The sequence below is a fragment of the Macaca thibetana genome, chromosome 15 (genome assembly GCF_024542745.1).
Source record: "Macaca thibetana thibetana isolate TM-01 chromosome 15, ASM2454274v1, whole genome shotgun sequence".
NCBI lineage: Eukaryota > Metazoa > Chordata > Mammalia > Primates > Cercopithecidae > Macaca > Macaca thibetana.
In genome coordinates this window covers 91,785,307-91,809,415 of record NC_065592.1, presented here as the reverse complement: position 1 = coordinate 91,809,415, position 24,109 = coordinate 91,785,307, and the positions used below count along the sequence as shown (strand labels likewise).

The 24,109-nt window shown below is 37.2% G+C and overlaps 1 long non-coding RNA gene across 1 annotated transcript; it reads right to left on the bottom strand.

The window, feature by feature from the left end:
• Window positions 1–355: 355 nt before the first annotated feature.
• Window positions 356–23,742, bottom strand: LOC126937367 (uncharacterized). The gene is made up of 4 exons (XR_007719711.1): window positions 23,586–23,742; window positions 13,454–13,679; window positions 9,209–9,311; window positions 356–475 (listed from the first exon to the last, which is right to left on the bottom strand). It is a non-coding gene; the product is annotated as an uncharacterized LOC126937367 (long non-coding RNA).
• Window positions 23,743–24,109: the final 367 nt, after the last annotated feature.

Here is a 24,109-nt window from a genome sequence, read left to right as displayed (position 1 = left end):
CTGGTTACATAAATTATAATCCACTGAGAAATAATATGCAGTCATTTAAATTTTATTTTTGAAACATATAATAACATAAGAATGATCCAAATATAATGTTATGGAGAATGGGTAAAACGGAATATTTGTATGTATTTATATATTTGAATAAATGCATTTATGTAAAAACGCTGGGTAAAAAGAGAAGGAACAAAAAGGTGAAAGGCCAACATGAACAGTTGTGTGGTAGTCATGGGTTAGGTTATGGATACATTTTGTTCTCATTTTCTCTATTTTCCAAAGTTTTAGTAATATAATTTTATTATTGCTTTTTTGTTTCAGGAATAAAATAAAAAAAATAAAGCTAGAATAAATACCTTGGGGCTGGGCACAGTGGCTCATGCTTGCAATCACAGTGCTTTGGGAGGCCAAGGCAGGAGGATCACTTGAGACCAGGAGTTCGAGACCACCATAGGAACATAGCAAGAGTTTGTCTCTACCAAAAAAAAAAAAAAAAAATACAAAAAATTATCAGGGTGTGATGGCATGCACCTGTTGTCCTAGCTGCTCTGGAGACTGAGGCAGGAAGATCGTCTTAGGTTGGGAGTTTGAGGCTGCAGTGAACTATGACCGAGCCACTGCACTCCAACCTTAGCTATAGAGCAGACCCTGTCTCGAATACAATTTTGTGATGTCAGTACATTTCAATATGTGTGGATAATAAACAAATCAGTAGACTAAAAACTTAAATACCCACATAGGTAGGATACATGATTTTGTTTATTCCTGATAGAAGATTAGCTGATTTCAACATACGAAATGTAGGAATTATGTATACATAAAGCATAGTTGACAGGCTATAAATTGAACTGAGTAGTGTTTTTTTCACTCCCAACTAAGGGGCTATTGCTCTTCAGTGTTTACTTAATTTCCTTTTCTCTTTACTCCGCCTCCTTCTCATCTTTATCCATCTCTTCTTCCCGCTTCTTTCCAAATCAACAAGCATGTGGTACCAATGCCCACACTGTGGTATTCCCATTAGGATCCACTTGACTGTACTTATCCAGTTCCTTGGAAATGTGCAGCCTTTGTTTTAACTTTCCACATGCTTAGTACTTATAATAGAAAGAGACAGGAACCAAGATGTTTGCTTTTTCTAGTGAGAGAAAATAAAACAAGAAGACAATCCAAAGGAAGCCATAGTGAGATCATCAGTAGATAAACATTTCACAAGAGAAATGATAACCACTATTATAAGAAGCAAATGCAGCTTTTTTTTTCTTGGCCATAGAACTTTAAAACAGTCTCTGAAAACATCCCGTTATCCCTCAGCTAGCAGACACACATCTTCCAATATTTGACAAATACCATCTTGAATCTTTCTTAGTGCAGGTGGTGCTAACTATGTCATGCTGTTACTCTCTTCTCAGTTAAAGTCACATTTCTTTTTCAAATTCCTTCTGCACAGGAGAAGAAAACCTTAGCAGATGGATTAGGGTAAAGGAAATGGTACATAATGAATCACATTTGAAACCCCAGCATGCAGATCAATATGTAAGTATATATAGTCCTCCTCCTCGTCGTCTGCGTTCAGTGAATTTGAGTGTTTCAGAGACTCAAGAGGCCAGACTCTTGCTTTGTGCTGAGAAAGCTTCTCTCTGCAGCTGTGCCTCTCTTCAGAATTCTTTTCCCTGCTGCCATTATGCCAAGAATGCACGAGAACCTCCGAGCTCAAGTCTTCTGAGTGCTTATAGATACCAAGGCCAGAATTCTCATCTTCTGGAACTCTAGGGAAAATTTCCAGTGAAATATTGTTTCCCCCTTTTCATAGATATGACAATGGATGAGTTAAAGTTATTCGGCCAAAGTCACAGAACATGTCAGCTTAACAGTTTAACATGAAAGTTAAACTCCAAAATGGAAATTGCTCATTCAACTAAATTGAATTACACCAAAGCATATTGCTAAGTTGTTTTTCTCCTAAAGGTTTACAGCACACAATCACTGCTCCCCCTGCCACCCACCCTCCCCCCGCCAGCAACCTCGAGTAAATAAACTATAAATGTTCCTTTATAAAATAGTATGGAAGGTCAAATCTTCAGGCATCTCAGCCCCTATGTTCCTAGCTTCCTGTTCTCTGGCTAGAATTTTGGAATCCTGGACTCAACACTAGACAAAATTATCACTACCAAACCTATGTGAGGTGTCACCTTGCATTTTAGTGTTCACAGGACAAAACTGGGAACAGCTGCTTAATGGGTCAATTTGTAGAATCCCACAGCTTTTAAAGTCAGTTAGTGGACTGGAATTTTCATGCACCTACTGTTTGCACAATACTTTATTCTTAGTCCAACTGAGGAAGAAATGTATACATGTATAAGGAAAAACATGTGCTGTAGTGCATTTTTAGTAAGAGAGAATAAAAACAAAATATCAACAGTTGACAAAATTTGTGATTAGCTGTCTTCAGTTCTTTTGTTTTTAGCTTTCACAGTTAAATGAATTCTGTTACCCTCTGTTCTTGCTTTTGCTTTTGCATAACAATTTTGTAACTGCTTGAAGAGTTTTGCTACCTTTCTTTTGTTTGTTTTGCATGTTGCAACAGAGCTTCTTGGAAAGTTAGAGTACCATTTGTATCTAACTGCAACACACCAAACAATTTCCATTGTAAGTATCTAAGGGCCTTTCTCAAGTCAGGTGTGAGGCAGAAACTTGTCAGTTTCTTTCCATCAAAAGCTACCAAATAGGCAACAATGTTGACGGCAGTACACACGTGGAAAGTATTTGCTGTGACTAAGAGTTTTGAAGAAACAATCTTCACGCCCTTGTAGATAAAGTTTTGAGAGTACAATGACTTCCAGGGTCAGCAGTAAAGCTGAAGGAAATTCTTGCTGCTTATGGTACCAATGATGAACAGAAAGACTGAAACGTGTCAGGAGGTCAGACTTCTGGGTCAACCATTTAAAGAGCTTTGCATATGGGGCTGGGGATAAAATATTCCATTAGAGAGGTTCCACTCATAGAGCATGTGTACTTTTTATTCTTTTACTCGAACAAAATTTAAATATCAGACAAAGCTGGTAAGATAAACACACACACACACCCCACAGCAACTTAGTACTTCTTTTGTGAGTAACTTCACAAAGAATGCTATGGAAATCTGAAATAGAAGTGGGTGGTAGGCCCAATATAATTTTATTAGACTTGCAGTCTCTGACTCTCAGCAACCTTGCCACTCATTTCCTTCATCCTATATCAGCAATGCAGTATTCGATTGAAAAATTACCCAAATTTTCCATAGATGGGTTGTTGTCTCCGTGGAAAGCAAATCAGAATGACATGCAAAGAAGACAGGCTCAGGTAGTCCAATACCTGATTCTTTCAAAGCCCCTTAAGTCGGTGCACTCTGCTGGTGCATTTTTGCATGTCTGTGTGACTGCCTCCTTTTCTCATTTCTGATTCCATAGGCTTCATGTTGCTTACATGTTGAAACCAAATGGGAACATTTTGGGAAATGCCGGAAAACAAAGTTAGGGGTAGTGATGCCAAGTCTGAAAGAGTGGTTGAAGAAAAGCAATACGAAGTTTAATAACTTGTAAATTCTAGTAACTGGATTTTTTAATGAACAGAAGTAAAATATATTTATTTCCGGAATGTACTTTTCAGTATGTTCTGGGGGTAGATTGGTTTCAATCGAGGCTTGAACTCTGGATAATGAAATGTTGGTAAATGTATAACTGGTTCTTTGAAAAAAAAAATGCATATGCAATTTAAACATATTTGTTATACCTTACCCAAGACATGCAATGAATACACCAACCAAAGAGCAGTTAATGCCACTAAGAGTTTTTATGAGTGTATATAGTACAGTGGCAGGAAAACTCCCCTAAAGGGAGGTATAGAACAGAAGACTTAAGATAATGGATTTGCAAAGTCAGAAAACCCTGCAGTGGAATCCTAGGGCCAAAATCACTTACTGAACTTTTTTGAGACTTAGTGTTCTGGTAGGTAAAATTAAACAGCACTTCCCTCACACACAAGGCAGAGGCAAAGTGACAAATCAAGTCTTGGTTTGTAGCATTTGTTATTTCCATGATACAAATACTCTCATTGTGGCTGATTTCAGTCTACCAACATGACAACACCGAATGCAGAGTTGCGAAAGTCCATAGTATTCCCCCACACAGATACGATAGACATGAATAACCAAGAGTGTAAAAAATTGCAGCCAGGTGCGGTGGCTCATGCCTGTAATCACAGCACTTTGGGAGGCCAAGGCAGGCGAATCACGTGGTCAGGAGATCGAGACCATTCTGGCTAACACGGCGAAACCCCGTCTCTACTAAAAATACAAAAAATTAGCCAGGCCTGGTGTCAGATGCCTGTAGTCCCAGCTACTCGGGAGGCTGAGGCAGGAGAATGGCATGAACCTTGGAGGCGGAGCTTGCAGTGAGCCGAGATCGCACCACTATACTCCAGCCCGGGTGACAGAGCAAGACTCTGTCTCCAAAAAAAAAAAAAAAAAAAAAAAAAAATTGCATAATGGGGTAGAATATTTAGGAAGTGATGAGTTTTGAGTATTTATCATCTTTTTAAAAACATAATTTATTTAATTAAAAGTTTATGTATTTTGATTTTAAATAATGGTGGTGTTTAAGAACCAGCTCATAGACTTCCTGAACAATTGACATTGGATTCCATGGGCCTGGAACAGACTCCCTGCTCTCCACTGGTTCTGGTCGAATGCAAGTCTGCTTTTCTGCCAAGGAATCTGGTGTCCATAGGAGCATCGTTGCTGGCTGCTCCGAAATTAGGCTTGGTAGGCCTGGTTCACATATGTTAATGCTTATACAATTAGCTTCTTCAGTTTAAAAACAACAATCCCTGTAATTCTCTCGGGCTGACTTAAAATTCAAGGTCTGCCAAACCCTGCCCAGATGCCAACAGCCAATAATTTATGATGGGATTAGGAATGAGAGTGAGGAAAAGTTACTTGTTAATTATGATTGTGAAGACCACACACACTTTGAAAAATGAAAGGATTTTTCAATCCTCTGTACAAATGAAAGGATTCCCGGTTAGCCTTACTTGGTGATACCAAAGTCAGTGGCTTTTCCTCTGCTCTCTGCAGCTCCACCTAGGGGTTTCCTAGTTGCCTTTTTCTAACCGAAAGCCCATCAATGAAATGTCTTATCAAAACTCCCAGCAAACTGCAGAGTTCCCGGGAAAACTAGCAGTTGACAAAGGCATTACAGTACCGTGTCATGCAGGCTGTTAAAGAAATCCAGCCCTGGTGATAATGTGTATATTCATTCTGTGTAAATGATTAAGTTCAAAAAACCATACAGTGAATCATGGTAGCAAGGCCAGACTTGCTTTGATTAACTACTCTGGTATAATGAAACCCAACAGAGCAATCACTGAAACATTTAGCTCCAAATGTAAATCTTTCTGAACTCTGAAAAAAAGAAATCATGTTAGGCAATGAGAGGTGGTGTATAATACAGCCATATTTCACATAATGAAAGTGGCAGCAGTTGTAAAGATAAGGGAATGTTAAAAAGTTGTTATGCTGTGTTTGGCAAGAATGAGTCATTTTAAAAGTGTCAATCATGATAATTCAACATATTTTTAATCTAAAGGTCAATAGAAGCAGTTTCTAAGGTGGTACAATAGTGATGCCAAATATGAAAGCAAGTAGTTATAAGATGATTTCAAGTGTTAATACAGTATCATAGTGTGTCTCAGTTCTAAATTGAAGAGCATGGATTGATCAAGGTGAAAGAATTTTTATTAAAAATGTACCGCAATAGCGAGCAACATGGTCATCCCAATCAACCTGCTCTGTGGAGTTCTTCTATTCAGACATTGTTTGGTAAGAGAGTGTGGTGTCTTGTACAGTACAGGACTATAGGACGGTGTGGTGCTTCTATGATACAGTAGTTATTTTGCGGGGGATGGTGGCTGGGGAGGGCTTAGGTCTTCATCTGCTAGTGGCAACATCTACAGAGTAGAAACTCTTTCCTTGCAATAACCGACAAGTCATTTTCTCAAAAGCAAGAGAAATATATGCCAATGAGACATAAAGTCAGTGTTCTGTGATAGAACGGCCAGCCCTTCATGAATACACAGAACTGTTTGCATTCCTGAATATTTTCACTTTTGTCCTTGGACAACATTTGAATATACCTCAAATATGCTTGGGTCATGTTGTACAGGTAAGTATTAGAAATATTCCGTGAGAGAAAAGTAAAATTATGCTCTGCCTTTAAAGCGGTCTTCCTTACAGGGAAAGCAATTGCTACCTCGGCAGTATTGGACTTTCATCTCATGGGTTTCATGCATACAGGTTAAACATATGAGAAGTTTTATAAGGCTATAGAAATTGTGTCAGAGAAAACAATCTATAAGAGGTCTGAGCAATATAAAAACCACTGGACACATTCAGTTTCATGATAAAGCTCTTTCTAAAGTTATTAGATTGCATAATTCAATCTGTGTTATTATGGGGGAACTTGGGTCCAACCACTGTTGTAGATTATAGTAATAATTCTACATAGACACACTCACATTACACAAAAACTCTCCCAGAACTGGTTGCAGACTAGCACAAGCATATTGTCTTCTGTTAATCCTCATAAACCTAACCAATAATTTGTTTCTGTTATTTTATCACACATATTAAAACCACTTTTATATGTAAAAATACCTAGCATAAGCATATGCTTTATCTATATGTGACCCTTTCTGGTAATGTCTCAAGAGTATATTCTATATAATTTAAATATATATGGATCTTTAATTGTGTTTCTAGAAGACTTTAGGTGATATAGTCAAAGAAAACAGAAGAAATCAAAGATGAAGAAACCATTCTATCACATTCTTTCCTTTCCCGTGAAGAGAAAATGATTGCACAGAGGTTCTTATAAAGTCTTAGGAGACAGACATTTGGATCTTCTGATATTTCTTGCTACTCCTCTTTTCCCTTCACTTCTTTCCTCTCTAAATTCTTAAAACATGCCACGTGTCTTCAAAGTGTGAGCCTCACAACCATTATTCCAAGTATCTAAACATGTCTATGGTATGTTTTACCTACCAGTACATTGTACAGTAGTGGTGTGGACACACAATTTTGTATTCTGTTGTTTTTTTATTTTTAATTTTTTCTCAATACAAAAATTATACATGCTGATATTAGAAACACTAGAAAAATCAGTGTTTTAATAAAGAGGAAAATTTTAAATAAATAAATAAGAAAATTAAAATGCTACATAAGTTCACCTCACAGAGAAAACCATTGTTGAAATTTTGCTGTATATTTTTCTGGTGTTTTAAATATATAACATATATACACACGTTAAAAATTACATTTGGGGTCATATTGTGCGGGGTGACCAGAAAGTCTGTAAACATAGGTGAAAATGATATTATCTATGTTAATATTATTAATATTATAAGAATTGTTGACATTAGCAAAGATATATTAATATTATTTCATATTATTCATCTTACAGATTGGAGATGTCCTTGATGGCATTATATGTAATTTGCCTATGTTTCTAGACTTTCATGAACACACTGTAGATGAGCAGTATGCAGTATGTGTGTGTGTGTGTGTGTGTGTGTGTGTGTGTGTGTATATCTTTTCTTTTTTTTTTTCGAGACAGGTAGTGTGGCTCTGTCACCCAGACTGGAGTGCAGTGGTGTGATCTTGGTGATCTTGGCTCACTGTAACCTCCACCTCCTGGGCTCAAGTGATCCTCCCACTTCGGCTTGCCAAGTAGCTGGGACCACAAGTATGTCCTACCATGTTGGGATTTTTCTATTTTTTTGTAGATACAGGGTTTCGCCATGTTACCCAGGCTGGTCTTGACCTCCTGGGCTCAAGCAATCTGCCTGCCTTGGCCTCCCAAAGGGTTAGGATTAAGGCATGAGCCACATATAAATGCCAAATATATATATTTCTTGACATTTTTGAGGTTTTGTTTTGTTTTTTTTTTTGTTTTTTTGCACCTAAGCAGTTCCAATCCCGGCACGACCATTCATTTAAGGTCTTCAAATGGACAATGGTCACAAATGTAGAAATATTCCCACTTGCTGTGCCAGAAAAGAAACATTTTACAAATATCCTATCTTGTTGTTCCAAAAGGCCAATTCATAAGCTCTCTGCAGATTTACCAGTCTCAAGCTCAATGACCATAACATTTGGCAGAAGTCTAACAACTGGAGATAAAGTAGCATATTTTCTGAATTCCCTTACCTTTCCCAAACATACTCCTTGTAGAAAAATTAGAAAGAGTGGAGGGTAAGAAGATAGGGAAAAGAGTGCCAGCCTCGGCCTTAGCTGTCTGTTACTTAGTCCAAACATGGACATAGAGAGATCAATTCTTAGACAGGGCTTCAGTTATATCGACCTTCACAAAACATGTCTCCCCTGTCATGCCAATGAAGTAACTGAAATTGAAATTTATTCTAGGCCTTTATGAAACAGCTGCAGGACAAGGCCAGTCTCCATCATCTTCTGGGGAAAGCCTTCACTTTCATGGAGCTAAACTCCGTTGTTCAGGGCAATTACAGACTTAGAGCATAAATGTTTCAGAGCCACATCTTTTCTAAAGATTTTCCTTTCCAGAAACTTCTTTTTTTAAAAAAACGTTATTAATTTCCAAGTGATTGTGGTTATAGTCATGATCTTTTGTGCAATGTTTCCATTTGACCTGACTCATAAGCATGACAAATTGGATATTGAGAAAAAGTCTTAGGATCAAATGGATTCAAATGTTTGGTGCTATTCTAATCATCAGGTGTGCATTTTATATGGCAACTTCATCGCTGCTGAAGAGACATATATGTTTTGGTAGAATATAAGCCTGTTCCTGAGAGGTGAAGTCAGCTGGGTCGAGTGGGGACTTGGAGAACTTTTCTGTCTTACAAGAGGTTTGTAAAATGCATCAAACAGTACTCTGTAAAAACGCACCAATTAGCACTCTGTAGCTAGCTAGAGGTTTGTAAAATCGACCAATCAGCACCCTGTAAAATGGACCAATCAGCACAGCAGGACATGGGTAGAAACCAACAGGGGAATAAAGGCTGGCCACCCCAGCCAGCAGTGGGAACTGCTCGGGGCCCCTTCCACGTTGTGGAAGCTATGTTCTTTTGCTCTTCACAATAAATCTTGCTGCTGCTCACTCTTTGGGTCTGTGCCATCTTTAAGAGCTGTAACACTCACCCTGAATGTCCACGGCTCCATTCTTGAAGTCAACAAGACCACAAATCCACCAGAAGGAACCAACTCCGGACACATTCCCATCTTTTGTTCTGGGGCCAAAACCCTGAAACAATGAAAATTGAAGTATCCTGACTATAGGCTGATTATTTGAAATGTGAACAGAAGGCAAATGTGGCCTTGGCCCCTGCAGTATTGGAAAAGGAATTTTTAAAAGTGTTTCGAAGTCACACGTATAAGAACTCTGCTTTATTTGCATGGCTTTGAAATATATATATTTTTGAACAGTCTCTCATATCCTTTGATGGGTAAGTCAGTTTTCTCCCACCACATTTTATGAACACATATTTTTTTTTGAACACAGGGAGTATGGATGTCCTTTTGTAAAGGAAAAAAAAAAAATGTGAGCACCTCAGGCAAGACCTTTTCCCAGCCTAGAGATTTGAGAAACGGCAACAGGAAACTGAGGCAGTAGAGGGCTAGGGTCATATCTGTTTGTTGCCTCTCTATCTTCAGAGCTTTATTGGACAGATTGAGAAGTTTGGCTTGCCCTTTAAGAGAAAGGGGAGGCTGGATTAAAATCAAAAGTCTTCTGGTAGAGGAAAGAGACCCTGCATCAGAGGCCAGTAAAAGAGAGAATGAAGGAAAGGAAGCACATTCTGTAAGACTGATCAACAACCTCAAGGTGCTTGAGTCAAACCTAAAGAAATATTGGATTGCACGGGGTTTTAAACAGGAGTAGTCTCCCCTTGCTAACTGTGATGGCCATAGCAGCTTTAGGAAGTAGAGGATTTGCATTTTCTCTTCACATCTGTTTGGCGTGAATACACTCAAAACTTCAGTATACTCTTTCGGTGAAGCAGGGGAGAATTTTTCCACTTCCTCCAGAAAGTTTGTCTTCCTTTGCTCTTCTTATTCTCAGTACCTAAAATGTCATCCTCTCTTCCTCCATTTATTGTCCAGCTTTTTTTCCTTTTCTCAATATTAGTTTCTTTTCTGAACATCCTCCAACCCACACACTCCTGTCATTATTTTGAGCATGCAGAATTCCCTCATTTGGATTCTCTTTAAAGTTATTTTATTTTATTATTATTTTTAAATTTTATTTTAAGTTCTGGGATATATGTGCAGAACATGCAGGTTTGTTACATAGGTCTACATGTGTCATGGTGGTTTGCTGCACCTGTCAACTCGTAGGCTTTAAGGCCTGCATGCACTAGGTATTTGTCCTAATGCTCTCCCTCCCCTTATCCCCCCGTCCCCCAACAGGCCCCGATGGGTGATGATTCCCTCCTGTGTCCATGTATTCTCATTGTTCAACTCCTATCTAGCATGCGATTTATCAATTAGCACTGAGATGTTCTGCTAGAGATACTCTCCCCAGGCTATTGAGTGACGCCCTGACAACAGGAACCTGCGAGACTTCTCATCAGCAGAGGACCAAGAGGAAAGCAGATTCTCAATAAACCCACACACAAACCAATGGTGACAGGATGGCTTTTAGAGAAGTTATCCATAGTTTGCTTCTGATAGTTTATATTTCTTGGTGCAAATGTCCTTCTTCATCTATCACAACCTAATAGCTAAGAAAACATAACTTAATCAATAGCTTTCAAACCAAAGAATACGGGAACAATCTGACAGTACAGGACCTGCATTGTTTCTTCTGACTCTGAAAACATGTCCTGTGTTCAAAGGAATGGAGAGGGTGTTAAAGAGTCCAGTAAATAAAAATCTCTGATATGCTTTAATAATCACAAAGCTTTATTTTAGCTACTTAAGTCCCTTATCAATTTTTTAAAAAATGTATTCTTAGCCTTCCTGTTGATTTGATCAATGAGAAAAGAAGAAGGAGGAGAAAAGGAATAAACAGTAACTTAATATGATTCAGGAGGATTATATATACATTATCATATTTAAGCCTCAGGACAATCCTGAGAAGTAAGTCTCATTATCCCCTATTACAGAGAACTAAACAGGATCATAGAAGTTAAGTAACTCAAAATCACACAGAGAATGAAAGAAGGAATTGAAAGAAGAAAGTAGAACACAGGTCTCCTAATGTCTAGGCCAATTTTCCTTCCACTGCACAGTGTTTCCTAAGATTAGAAGAATATTTGTAATTGTGACTTGGTTAGGTAACCTTTAAATATAAAGGCCTCGTATCCTCTTCTGACAGATACCTGAAGAAACTGCTTCTCTGGGTTGCAAAGCCACTGAAGTACATCAAACAAAAATGAGTTGGTAGCGAGCACTCTTTGCTTTGGAGAACACATCCACACACCTTCCTTCTTGCTCTGGTGACAGTTTTCATCTCCAGCACATTTCACAGATTTGATCACTTACTTGAATGTGTTGCATAAGAGATCACACACACACACAAAAAGCTCCCTATGATTCCCAACGACCATAAATTTGTCCTGGTGAAAGCCTGCATAGCAAAGCAGATGTCCTCTCAGCAGACAATGAGGTGAGTGTTAGCTTCAGTTTCCCTGGAGAAGGGAGGTGGCACATAGGGTTATATTTTATGTAGGGGGAGTAAAGGGGAGAGTAACCCTCTCTCCATCAGGAGAGTGAGTGAGCCCTTGAATCTCATTGGGTGATCTAAATAGAAACCAGGCTCCAAAGTTGACAGTATAAACTGGAACTCAAGTATGGTACAACTAGTGCCAGATTTTCTTTTTATAGTTTTAAGATTTTGGACAAAAATGTAGATTTAGCAAACAGGCTACACTGAGCCCAAAAGGGCTGGCATCCCCCCAAGGGGGCATGAACATTTCACTGTAGTGAGTCTAACGGAGACATCTACTGGCTGAGCCCTGGACTTCTAGTGCAGGCTCTGTTGGCCCTTGTGATTGACCAATGCTCCCCATCTCTGACAAGCTTGTGAATAAATGAAAATAATAATAATAATTACATTTGTTCATACAGAATGACTAATTGCACACTTGGCATGTGTGCAAAGAAGCAAATATTCACAGAGGTCCAGGTAGATGGGGTGGGTAAAGAATCACCAATTCACACGTTTATTTTTAAAAACGTCTTTACTACATCTGACCAAGGAACGGTCATTTTAGTTCTCCTATCTAAACGAAGTCAGGAGTTCAAATTCAACCAAAGAACATCACGAATTACCATTTTTTGGACCACCAGATTAAATGAATTACAATATGGATAAAAATATTAATTCCAGCAAGATAAATCCTGTGATAAACTCAGAAGTGCCCCATTGGTAGAATATTTTGATATAAAGCACCAAATTATGGGGCAAATTTAAAGCACTGATGGATCTGTACTGGGGGAGGAACAGTTCCCATGAGCAGAATCCACCAGATATTCCTGTCTCCTGCCATCTGTGCTGTGTGTCTGCTCCTTTGCTGCCTCTGGCGAGATTAGGTAACTATCTGCAACATTAGGACTGGGCCCCTATTAATCAGCATGAACAAACTTCCTGCTCTTAACTAGGAGGAATCATGAATTGGAGGACTAAATATAGGCAAACAAATCCAATAACGAAACCCTCACAGCCTAGACATAAGCAAATATAAATCCCTCTTGTGTTATTATAATGCCTACCAACCTAATTGAGAACACATTCATTTTAAGCTAAATAAATTACCGCTACAATTATATAACCTTGAGGTCACCTCCTTTAGGAGACGGCCAACACTTGTATTAACTATTCCACGCTTTACTGTAAGTGGCCTCAGCCAATCAATGCCAGATAAATGCTGTTAAAATATGCATTTAATTAACCCAGTCCTCCATTTATTTGCTATTTTAGCCTAGGGATGAAGAAGAAAGTGAAGTTAAATTGTGTGCATTCTCAAACAAGACTTCAGAATGGAGAGCTTTTTGTTTCCAGTCAAGGCACTCTCTTCCTTATTAATCTGGCAAAGAGAGAGCATTCCTCAGACTTTAACAGAATAGTACATCCATCTGAAGAATGGGGCTTTGCCTGTGATATTTATAGCTCCACACTCAAGGAACCAACTCCTTCCATTTTCCTTAGAGAGATGGATTTCCTTAGAGAAATGTCTTTTGCATTAATGCTTTGATCCCTCTCTGGCTGTGAACAATTATTGCAGTACCTTTACAGTCACATGGATCCAGCGGCAATTATATTACTAATTGATGGATTCATGAATTACTTTATTGTGTCAAGGTACAGAGCTGATTTTGGTTGTGTATTGAAATATTCTCTCTTCTTTCTTCCGGTGTTATGCAAATAATCCTAGCAGTACCTACCTAGTAGGTTATATGTCTTTCACCAATACTTTTCTTTTGGTTTTGATCCTGCTGTTGTAGGCACATTATTATTCACTGAATATCCATCTGCTCGCTCACATATCCCAGCTGTGTTCGTCGAAACCAGGTGGCACTGGGCTGTGAACAGAAGTGATGTGTGTTACTTCAGGCTGAAGCATTCAAGAGCTGATGCACAACCTTCTACCTCTCTTTGTTCCACGGTGATCTGAAAAGTTGAAACGGCCAAGGTATAAAATGAAAAGCAGCACAGCTTGTGGAGTCAACTTATAGAGGAACACTGCTTTGAGGGGGTATTCTGTCTTACACTGCTTTTTAAATGAGCAAGAAAGCTTTGTTTTATTAAACCACTGAGATTTCAAGGTTTGTTTATCATAACATAATCTAGCCTGTGTTGACAAATATAATTGGCTTCCACGGTAATAAACAAATCTATATTCTATAGTACTAAGTAACCACCTAAACTGTAGTAATTTGGATCTAATTTGCATGAATATTAATTCCTTTAAACAAGAAAGGAAAATTATGATATTCCCACAGCCTCCATACCTTCAGAATAAGCCATTTGTTCATTAATTTTTAATGAGAAACATTCGTTATTATGAATTCTTCGACAAGACTTTGATTTTCTTCTCGGTAAGTGATGACCATAATTAAGCTCCTCATAATGAACACAGCAATTTTTAAACAGTACAATTTATATAATGTTTCTCCTCTGGGAGACTTGGTTTTCTCAATAAAAAGCCGCAGTAGATATATGACTAAGTTTCCATGGTGCATGAGGATTTGTACTTATTATTACATTTACCTCTGTTTTCATTGATTCATTGATTGATTCATTGATTCATTCATCCATTGACACTTATCTTTTCTGCACTTTTTGCAGACCTGAGTTTTACTCCAAGAGTGAATTTTAAAAAGGAAACTTTAAATATTGTACATTACAGGATGTCGGGTTACTTCCTCCCCAAAGGACTTTCCTGTTATTACTGGCTTAATGGCTTCATTTATCTATGTAGTTCAAAATCTTTTAAAGTCTATCATTCACTTCTATAACACATAAATGTAGTCACATATACAATAAAGTCAATCATTAGTTAAAATACTAAAAATATTTTTCCGCAGCATTTGATATCGGAGTAAAGGATACCAATATAAACCTCTCTTATCTAGTTGCACCATTAGGAAGACTTACTGGGTTGTATCTCACCCCAGATCACAATAGGAAATATTTGCTGGACAGTGGTAGCCCACACAAAATCACTTTTCTGTAGTTCCCAAACATAATACTTTGGAAACTATTAGCACCTCTGCCTCGCTCATCTCATCTCCAGTAAAGGCAAACAGGAACAGACAGATTTGAAGGTAAAGAGACCCAAACTGGGCAGGATCCAGTTGACTAACTCACTATCCCTTTTTCATACTACCAAGTCTCACAGGTCAGATGTCAAATAGCGTTCTGAATCCGAGTACATTTTTATAAAGTCATTGTTTACATTCACTGTTTTCTACAGGTAATGTTGGTCCCTTCTAAGAACTTTTACTGGTTGAATCCTTCACTGGTCTGCATTTTAATACTACAATCCTTCTACCCACCCTATCTATATTCCCAATGCCTCTCAGCCTGCTCTATTTTCACTCATAGCACTTTCCACTCTAAAAAATACTATATACTTATTACATTAATATTGGTAAATATTGTCACTACCACACTAGAATATAGGTTCCCAAAGGGCAATGATTTTCTTATGCCTTTGGTTAATAATATAAATGCTGCACATAGAAAGCATGCACTAAATATTTTTCAGTGAATAAATGAATGAAAGTTTCTCTGGTCCAATGAAAACATTCTGATACTTATTTTCCTGATATTCTCTTTTATTCATCCAAAATCTACTTTGCCTCTGGTCATCTTATTCCTGAATCTCATTCATTCTTCAACTGATGCTGTCAGCTTGTCACATGGCTGACTTGCTTCACAATACTCCAACTTTTCTACTATATTTCTCGGACCCTGACCAGCGTCTTTTTTTTTTTTTTTTTCTGGCATGATGTCTTCCTGGACAGAAGATCTAGATAATTTCCTATGTGTGTTCCCATGGGCAGTGCTAACCAGAAATAATGAAGCCCTATAGATGGATTTTGGTGACCATTATATATTCAATTTAATTTAAATTATTTAAAATCTAATTATAAATGGATTTTAGGAGATATTTTTGGTAAAAAATACATGCACAGTGCGATTTAGAAAAGAAGAAAATAAAATCATCCATAACTCCACTGTGAGAAAAATCTGTAGTTATTATTTTAAATAGCATTATTTATTATTTCTCTTTGAACTGACTTAAGTTAAAACCCATCAAATTAATTCATAAAAACAGACTTTAAGCAAAGCTTATAAATGAATACAACAAGGAAGGAGATGAAAATAGGATGCTCAGAATTAGAAAAAAGAGAGCATTTTATAACTGAAGGGGGCACTTCATTTCTAAAATGAGTTCTCTGACCTCAAGTCACCATTAAACAAGTTGAACTTACAGAGTCCAGAGCTCATGTCTATGAAAGGAGCTTTGTGTAGAAACAATTTCAGGGAAAGTTATGATCTCAAAGAAGGAGAATATCGCCCAAATCAATTGCACTGTTCAGTAGTGCTAGGATGACCAACTCTCCCAGTTTGCCCACGACTGAGGCGTGTCTCGGGTTGCTGGGCTTTCAGTGCTAAAACAGAGATAGTCTCAAGCACACTGGTACAAGTTGGTCCCATGAGTATCTCAAACTGCTTGGGCATCTTGGCGGGGGGAACCCCCAAAACCCTACACATCCTTGTTTTTTGTATGTAAGACTTGTCTTAAATCATTATTTAGTATTTGGCCAATAAAAGTGCTGCTAGGAAATTCTTTATGATGGAAATTTTAAAATAAAAGAAACTCTGACACAGTGATGGTAAAAGAGGGACCATTCCTCAAAACTAAATCAAGAGCTAAAGTAGCCCAAGCTGATGGTAGGAGCACAGAAGCCCTTCATTTCGTTCAATCACAGGAAATCAGTCCTTTTCAGTGTCTTTGCATCTGCCAGGCAGAGTCAGCAATAAGAGAAGAATGGAATTCAAGTGATTTGGATGAACTGACAGACAGCAAAAACCCCTTTTCTTCCAGACCCTGACAGGAACAGAATGGTTTGCTGTGGCATCCAAAGCAGGCCTCAGACTGAGTCAATCTTGAGGCAATTAAAAAAAAAAAAAAAGGATTGGACATTCTCTACCAAAACTGTATAAGGCAACTATCTGTCCCTGGGCGGTGTGTCTAAGGGGAAGACAGTGGAAAGAGGAAATTCTGAGCATTCAAGATGTCTCCCTCTTTGTTTATGTTTACTAATGTTCATGAAGAAAGTGATTTTCAGAATGTTCTATGCTTTGAAACAAATTAAGAGCAACTAAGGAAAACACAAAGCTAAAAAAACAAAAAATCTCCCAGCTTTTGAGAGAAAAAGATAGAAGTAAAAATTGGAATTTTAATTGCGAAGAGATTTTTCCAGAAGTCAAATTTTTAGGGTTAGAAGAAAAGAAGGTTAAGTTGTGATAGCACTGTCATGACTGAAAGCTTCATGAGAAGTATGAAGTATTTGAGGCACTCTAAAAAGTAACTTTTTGTTCCATATTACCGAGGTACTTTTAAGGAAATGCGTACTTGCCTGTTGCATTAAGGAAGTGGCAAACAAGCTTGCCTTCCACAGAAGATTTTACTGCTGCAAAAATGTTCTCCAGCTATTACCATTATACTAGTAACTCACAATCATTCAAATACTAACAGAAACTTAAACACAATAAAATGCTAAAATCAAACAGATTACTCACTTTTCCCCTCAGGTAATAATAACTCGTTTGAATATCACTTTTGAATTTAGTCTCCTAATCATTCTGTGATTTAAGTGTTTATATTATTCCTATTTTACGTGCAATAAAACTGAGGTCGAGGATATTTGTAGTTTACTCAAGTTTTCACTGCTATGAAGTTCAAGTACAGTTGCACTTAGGTCTTTTGGGTTTAGATGTTTACTATTAACATAAATCAAGCTCTCAGTTTAATCTCACATTTTGACTTTTATGGAGACAGCACCAATTTCAAGATTCTTTGTGGCTGGGCATGGTGGCTCATGCCTGTAATCCCAGCACTTTGGAAGGCTGAGGCAGGTGGATCACCTGAGGTCAGGAGTTTGAGACCAGCCTGACCAGCCTTCACCAATATGGTGAAACCTCCTCTCTATTAAAAATACAAAAATTAGCTGGGCATGGTGGTAAGCACCTGTAATCCCAGTTACTCAGGAGGCTGAGGCAGGAGAATTGCTTGAATCCAGAGGTGGAAATTGCAGTGAGTCAAGATCATGCCACTGCATTCCATTCTGGGTGACAAAGCAAGACTCTGTCTCAAAACAAACAAACAAACAAACAAACCTAGATTATCTCTGCATTACATTAGTAGGTATAGAGGTTTCTGGTCACTGACTTGGGCAATTGCAGTGGCCAGAGACTTATTACTTCCTTCATATTGACAGAGTCATGAAACCTCAGGGGTTATGGCTGAAAAATCAATGCCAGATGGCTGTAGAGTAAAGATTCCTGAAGACTCTGCTACTGTCAAGTCACCCAACAGAAATGTCCTCAATGCTGATAAAGATAGAGATAACACATGCAGACCATCTGTTCCAGCCACATGGCTTTTAACAAGGAAAATCTCTTAGGGTATAATGAATGAAGACTAGCTACAGGCAAAGGAACATCTAGGATACATTCTTCTTTGTCTACTGGTCATTAGCTAATTGTGGATGAAGATAATTAAGACAGGTCTCCAAAAGTTGTCGCATAGTTCGGCTACTAGCTACTATTACCGAACATGTAGGAACGTGTTGAATGATGTGAAATTAATGTTGTTGGCAAAATTGCTAAATTACTTCAAGAAAGTCCAAATAAGCTTCACCATATATATATATATTTTTTTACCAGAATTTATTACTCTACTTTTTCTCAATATATCTGAGGTCACTTTTAGCAAAAGACACAGGTGAGTAAAATGAGACTAGAAAGGCAAAAGAGAAACATGATCAAAACTGATCACTACCTATAGCACATGTATTGCAACCAACTGGTACAGAATTGTGATTGTAATAGGGGACATTTTAAATCAAATTAGGGGCATTTTAAGCATTTGAATGTGTTAAGTAATCAAGAAACTGATTAATAATATTACACCAGAAGGTCCAAAATCACTTCTTTTGGCTTGATAGTGATGCATAAAACCCATACATGACCTCTTCCGATGGGTTTCATCATGACATTGTAATCATTCTTGGGATCATACTTGTAATCATACATGTAATCATCCTGGAAACCTGGTTCCCAAGAAAATGTGTAAAGTAATGAAAATTTTTACCTGAAGGTGCTTGGCTGGAAACACCCTCACTGAGAGACGATTGTGAGGGGCACCATTGATGTTCACTTGCTGATGCATTTTGGCAAGGTCAGGAATGCTAAGGCTAGAGGGTTCTTGTACTTTGCTTTAAGATAGCATAAGAGCTCTTCAGTATATGGCTTCAAAAAAGGGATCAATTCTTTAATAAGCTTTACAACCATCATGTAAACAAGGAATCTATTCAAGTTTAGGTTGGAGGCCATTTAATCATTTAGCACTGGTATTACTAAGTAGATTTTCATTCCCTGCTGTTGTCCAACTTTTAAAATAATAAGATATGTTGGGGCATCGATAATCTGGTATAAAACAAGCAGGTATTCCATAGAAGTTATTTGCAGAGACTCAAACATTTCAAATTACCACAATATCAATGCTAGGACCTTTTAGAGCAGAAGCTCCCAAATTTTTCAATCCATGGTGACCCCAGGGCAAAATATATACCTAACAATTATTTATTAAATGCTTATGTCCAAACAAGTCAATATATATTTATGTTCTAACAACATTAGTAGCCATGTGAAAAAATAATACATATGTATAGAAAAAAATACTATTGCTATTTTATTATTAAATAACCACAGTTATTTACTGATAGGATATTTGTACCTGTTGCACACTGCATAACTTCTCAAACCTTGGACTCAAACTAGGCAATGCTATCCTCATTTCTCGCTCCACACTAAATTTTGCATAGTACTTGATTTATATTACAACAACTTCTGAATACCCAGCTACACAAAAATATGGTGTCATCTAATAAATGTAGTGTTAATGTTGAAACTACCAACTCCCTGGATCTCCTAGTTTGTGTGGCATCCCCGTTTCCTGCAACCAAGTACTGCAATGTCCCCTCAATAATCTGAAATATTCCATGGTGCCCTCTGAGTTCACTGTAGCACACTCAGGTAGCTTTTGGTTGATAGGTGGGGAGCTGCAGTTATAAACAGTTGTAAGGATACCTTTGAGCAATAACAATGATAATATTATCGAGATGTTGCACTCAAGAGACTGACCGAATTAAAAGCAAAAGCCACTTTGAGCATATTCTTATAAGTCACAATTCATCTGGAATAGAAAGAGAATGTGAGCATTGTGGTCAACATTCGTTGTGAACATTGGGAATTTTTGTTGTTCTTCTCAATGAAACAGAAGGAAGTATGAAAGAGTTATGTTTGTCAGTGGCTAGGCAAGCCTGGCTTTCTGGAAGGCTGGGTGCAGAATGCAGTAGAGATGGATGAGAAGTTTTAGGGTAAGAAGGCATCATCTAAATATTCTGAATAATAAAGAGGAAGCTCCAATGGTGCATGATTTCTCCCTTTATCGATTTCTTTGTATTTTGCCTCTATCTCTTTAGAAAAGTGTTTTGCATAAGTAATTATGGTTAATCACACATCTGAAGAAAACTGTCCTTTTAGACATGCAATTCACACGAATCCCACCATAGCCCTTCTCACAATTTTGCAGCTTTCTGAACAAATGATTCAGTAGCCATGCATATTAGTATTAAAGACCAAAACCAGAAAAAATGAATTGCTGAAATCTAGACATTCAGAGAAGTCATATACTAATGATACCTCATTTTTATATTTTATTCTGTTCACATTTGCTAAAGAACTTTGGAACAAGCAATCAATTGATGAAAATAAGACCTCAGCAATGATTAGCACATAAGTTGTTGTTACATTTTTTAAAAATGTTTCATAATAATATGTGTTTCAGGAGAATGTACTGGTTCACTGAGATATGTAAGAAGTCAGTTATCGTGATGTGAAGGAATTTATCTTTTTGCACTGGTTGAACTGCAAATTAACTGCATGGTCTTAGGTCAAAGTCACTTTGCCTCCCTGTGCCTCACTCCTGCATGCACGATGGTGGCTAGATGTCTCTAAGGCCCTTGAGTTGCAACACTGAATAGTCTATGAACTTTTTTGCTCAAGTGGACTTCTGCTGTCTTCTAAACAGCACAAGTATTCTTGACCCAATCAGTCAAATAGTCGAATTAAAGAAAGAAGATATTACTGCTGAAGATTTTATTTAAAAAATTTTAAAATTGTAGTAAAAAACATATAACATGAAATTGACCATTTCAACCATTTCAAAGCATAAGGTTCAGTAGTGTTAAGTATATTCACATTGTTATGCAAGCAATCTTCAGAACTTTTCCATCTTGCAAAACTGAAACTTTATATCCACTAAACAGTAACTCCCCATTCCCCTCTCTCCTTACTCCCTGGCACTGCCTTTCTGCTTCCTTTTTCTATTAATTTGACTAGCCTTGATACTTCATACAAGTGGAATCGTATAGTAGTTGTCTTTTTGTAATTGGCTTATTTTACTTAGCATAATGTCTTCAAGATTGATGTAAGTTGTAGCATGTGTCACAATTTCCATTTTTTTTAAGGCTGAATAATATTTTTGCTGGTACACACCACATTTAATTTATGCATTTATCCATTGGTGGACACCTGGGATGCTTCTGCCTCTTGACTATTGTGAAATAGTATTGCTATGAACATGGGTGGGTTTTCAAGGAGAGGAATGCATATTTATTTTCCTCAGACCCCAAGGACATCACAGTACTGTCAATAATCTTCTGATTTCATCTAGAGAGTTTCCAGAAGTAGGGGAAGTAGGTCACCAGGGTGCTTAAAATCCATTCTGGTAGGACCCATAGGAAGATTATTTGAAATATTATTTCCAGATGTGTCTTAGGGCTAAAATGTGTTTCCTTCTGTTTTATTACGAGTCATTACAGGAAATAACAGGCAAAGAGAAAAACAAAGTTTTGTCTTCCAAAATGTCTTTGCTATCAGGACAGTTTTATTGAGAACCTGAATCTCCATAGGCGTGTTTCATGTCTAATTAGTTACAGCTCCAAACCTTTGTGAGAAAAGTCTCATGGGGATTTAAAAATTTTAGCCCCATGTATTAGTATAGCCATCCCACTTCAAAAGTATTATACAAAAGAATATTAATGTCCTTGAAAAATTTGTATGTCTAAGTCAAGCCAGGTCATTTTTTAAGCAATAGGCTCAGAACTTTTCAAGGAAAAGTGTTTTTTTGTCTTTTTTTTTTTTTTAATGAAAGAAAATAACTCTTTAAACCAGATTAAAACTCCTACTTTTAGTTATTCAATCACTAATTAAATTAGCATATATATCTTTGACTTCAGATGCAGCAAGCATTGCCTGATAACTGAAGCCACTTCTGTGCTTCCAGTATTTGCATTTTGCTTGTTTGTTTTTGTACATTCTGCTACTCAAGTACTTTCTTTTCTAAGCAGCCTATATAAAGCTCATGTTGAGCGCAACTAGAAAATCTTTTAATGAAGAAAGGCTTTCAACATTACTGACAATATTTTTATCTTATCTACATACAAAATTTTGGGGTAAATAAATGTCATCAGGGGAATCCATTCCAAATTAGATGTTTAGTTTAATAGAGTAAAAAAAAGTTCTACTTAAATAGAATAATAATTTGCTCACAATCTGTAATTTCTATCTTTCTGTATCTGTGATGAATATAGGCGTAGAGGTCTCGTGCATGCATTTCTCTAGGTAGAACTCCATATTGAAGGCCTTTAGGTCACCATTGTCCATAGAAACGCAATGTAAGTCATATATGTCATTTTAATTTTTCTAGTAGCCACATTAAAGAATAAAACAGTGAAATTAATTCTAATAATATATTTTATTAATCCAATATATAAAAATCTTATTTCAAGGAATAATATAAAATTATTTATGAGGTATTTTACCTTTCTTAGTATTAAGTTTTCAAAATATTGTGCACACGTTTCACTTAATAATCCATCTCAATTTGGACCAGCCATATTTCAAGTCTCAATAGCCGCATGTGGCTAGTGGCTATCGTATTGGACAGCACACGCAGATTTAGATGACCACTTTCATTTCAGCTGCTGCCTTATATACATTTATATTTATATGTACAATTTATGTTATTTGTATTTATACATGCATTTCTAGATGTTTTAAACTTTTAAAAAGCCCGATATTCAGACACTCATGAGTGTGTATCATACCAAAATTTCCTTATTTCACAAAACAATCCATCACATGTTTTCTTTGCAGAGTGAGGGCTTCTGGTTTATTTCAAATAATTTAGTTTATAGAAATATAATATTCAAATGATTCTTAAGGAGTAACACACGAACTATGTAAACCAAAAAACCACCTGTATATCCTTAAAATAAAGGAATCTAATTGGAATGGTAACCTTAGTCCTCCTGGGTAATAAAGAAGAGGTGAAGATTGAGTCAGGATAACTTCCCATCTGGAATATCTATTTATTGTGGTTCTCTCTTCACCGTAAGAGGATAATTGCTTTCCTGTTACTCAGATATTTACACGGCACTTATTTTATTTAGGTCAGTGTAGAGAGTTTCTATGTCCAAAGTATAAAGGACGTACACATCCTCCTTTTGATTTCAGGATTAAATACACACGCACAGAGTAGGTTAAATGTGAACAACATAAATGCAAACATACACTTTTTATCTGTTTGTAGAGTATAATACAATGTTAAAATCTGAATCTCATATATTTTCAATCTCAGCTCCCTCAATGTGACAGAGGAGGAAAGACAAACAATCACTGAATGACTTACAGATCATCAAACATCTAGCTTACTCAGTAAGTAGCCTCTATCGTTTCTTTTTAATAGAAGTAGTATTTCCTCTTCCCTGCTTTGTTCTTTTCCCATGCCCTGTCTTTCTCTTGCTTCCAGGTCTAGCTTCCTCTGTTTTTTATTGTAAATGTCAAGCCCTCTGGACAGTAATCATATCAACCTGGATAGTTTTAAGCTTGGTGAATCCTCAGCTTAAGTCTCATGACAACTCCTCATTTGGCTTGTCATAATTGGCAATTGTGATGTCTTCCAAGCCATCTTAAAAACATTCTAATTTTTCTACTCCTATTACTACTCTGGGAATATTAAATAACCAACAAGCATAAATAGCGGGACTTTGTTGGTCAGGTAGGGAGGGGAATGCAAAGGAAAGGAGTTCACCAAAGAGACAAACAAAATGCTTGGAACATTGAAAGCAGAGTCTGGTGCCAATGGGCCATTGTAACCACGAGCTGGTATCAATGAGTGCTGACACAATAGTCTGAAAAGTTGAAAAGGGTCAGTTTGTGAATGGTCTTGGCTGCTG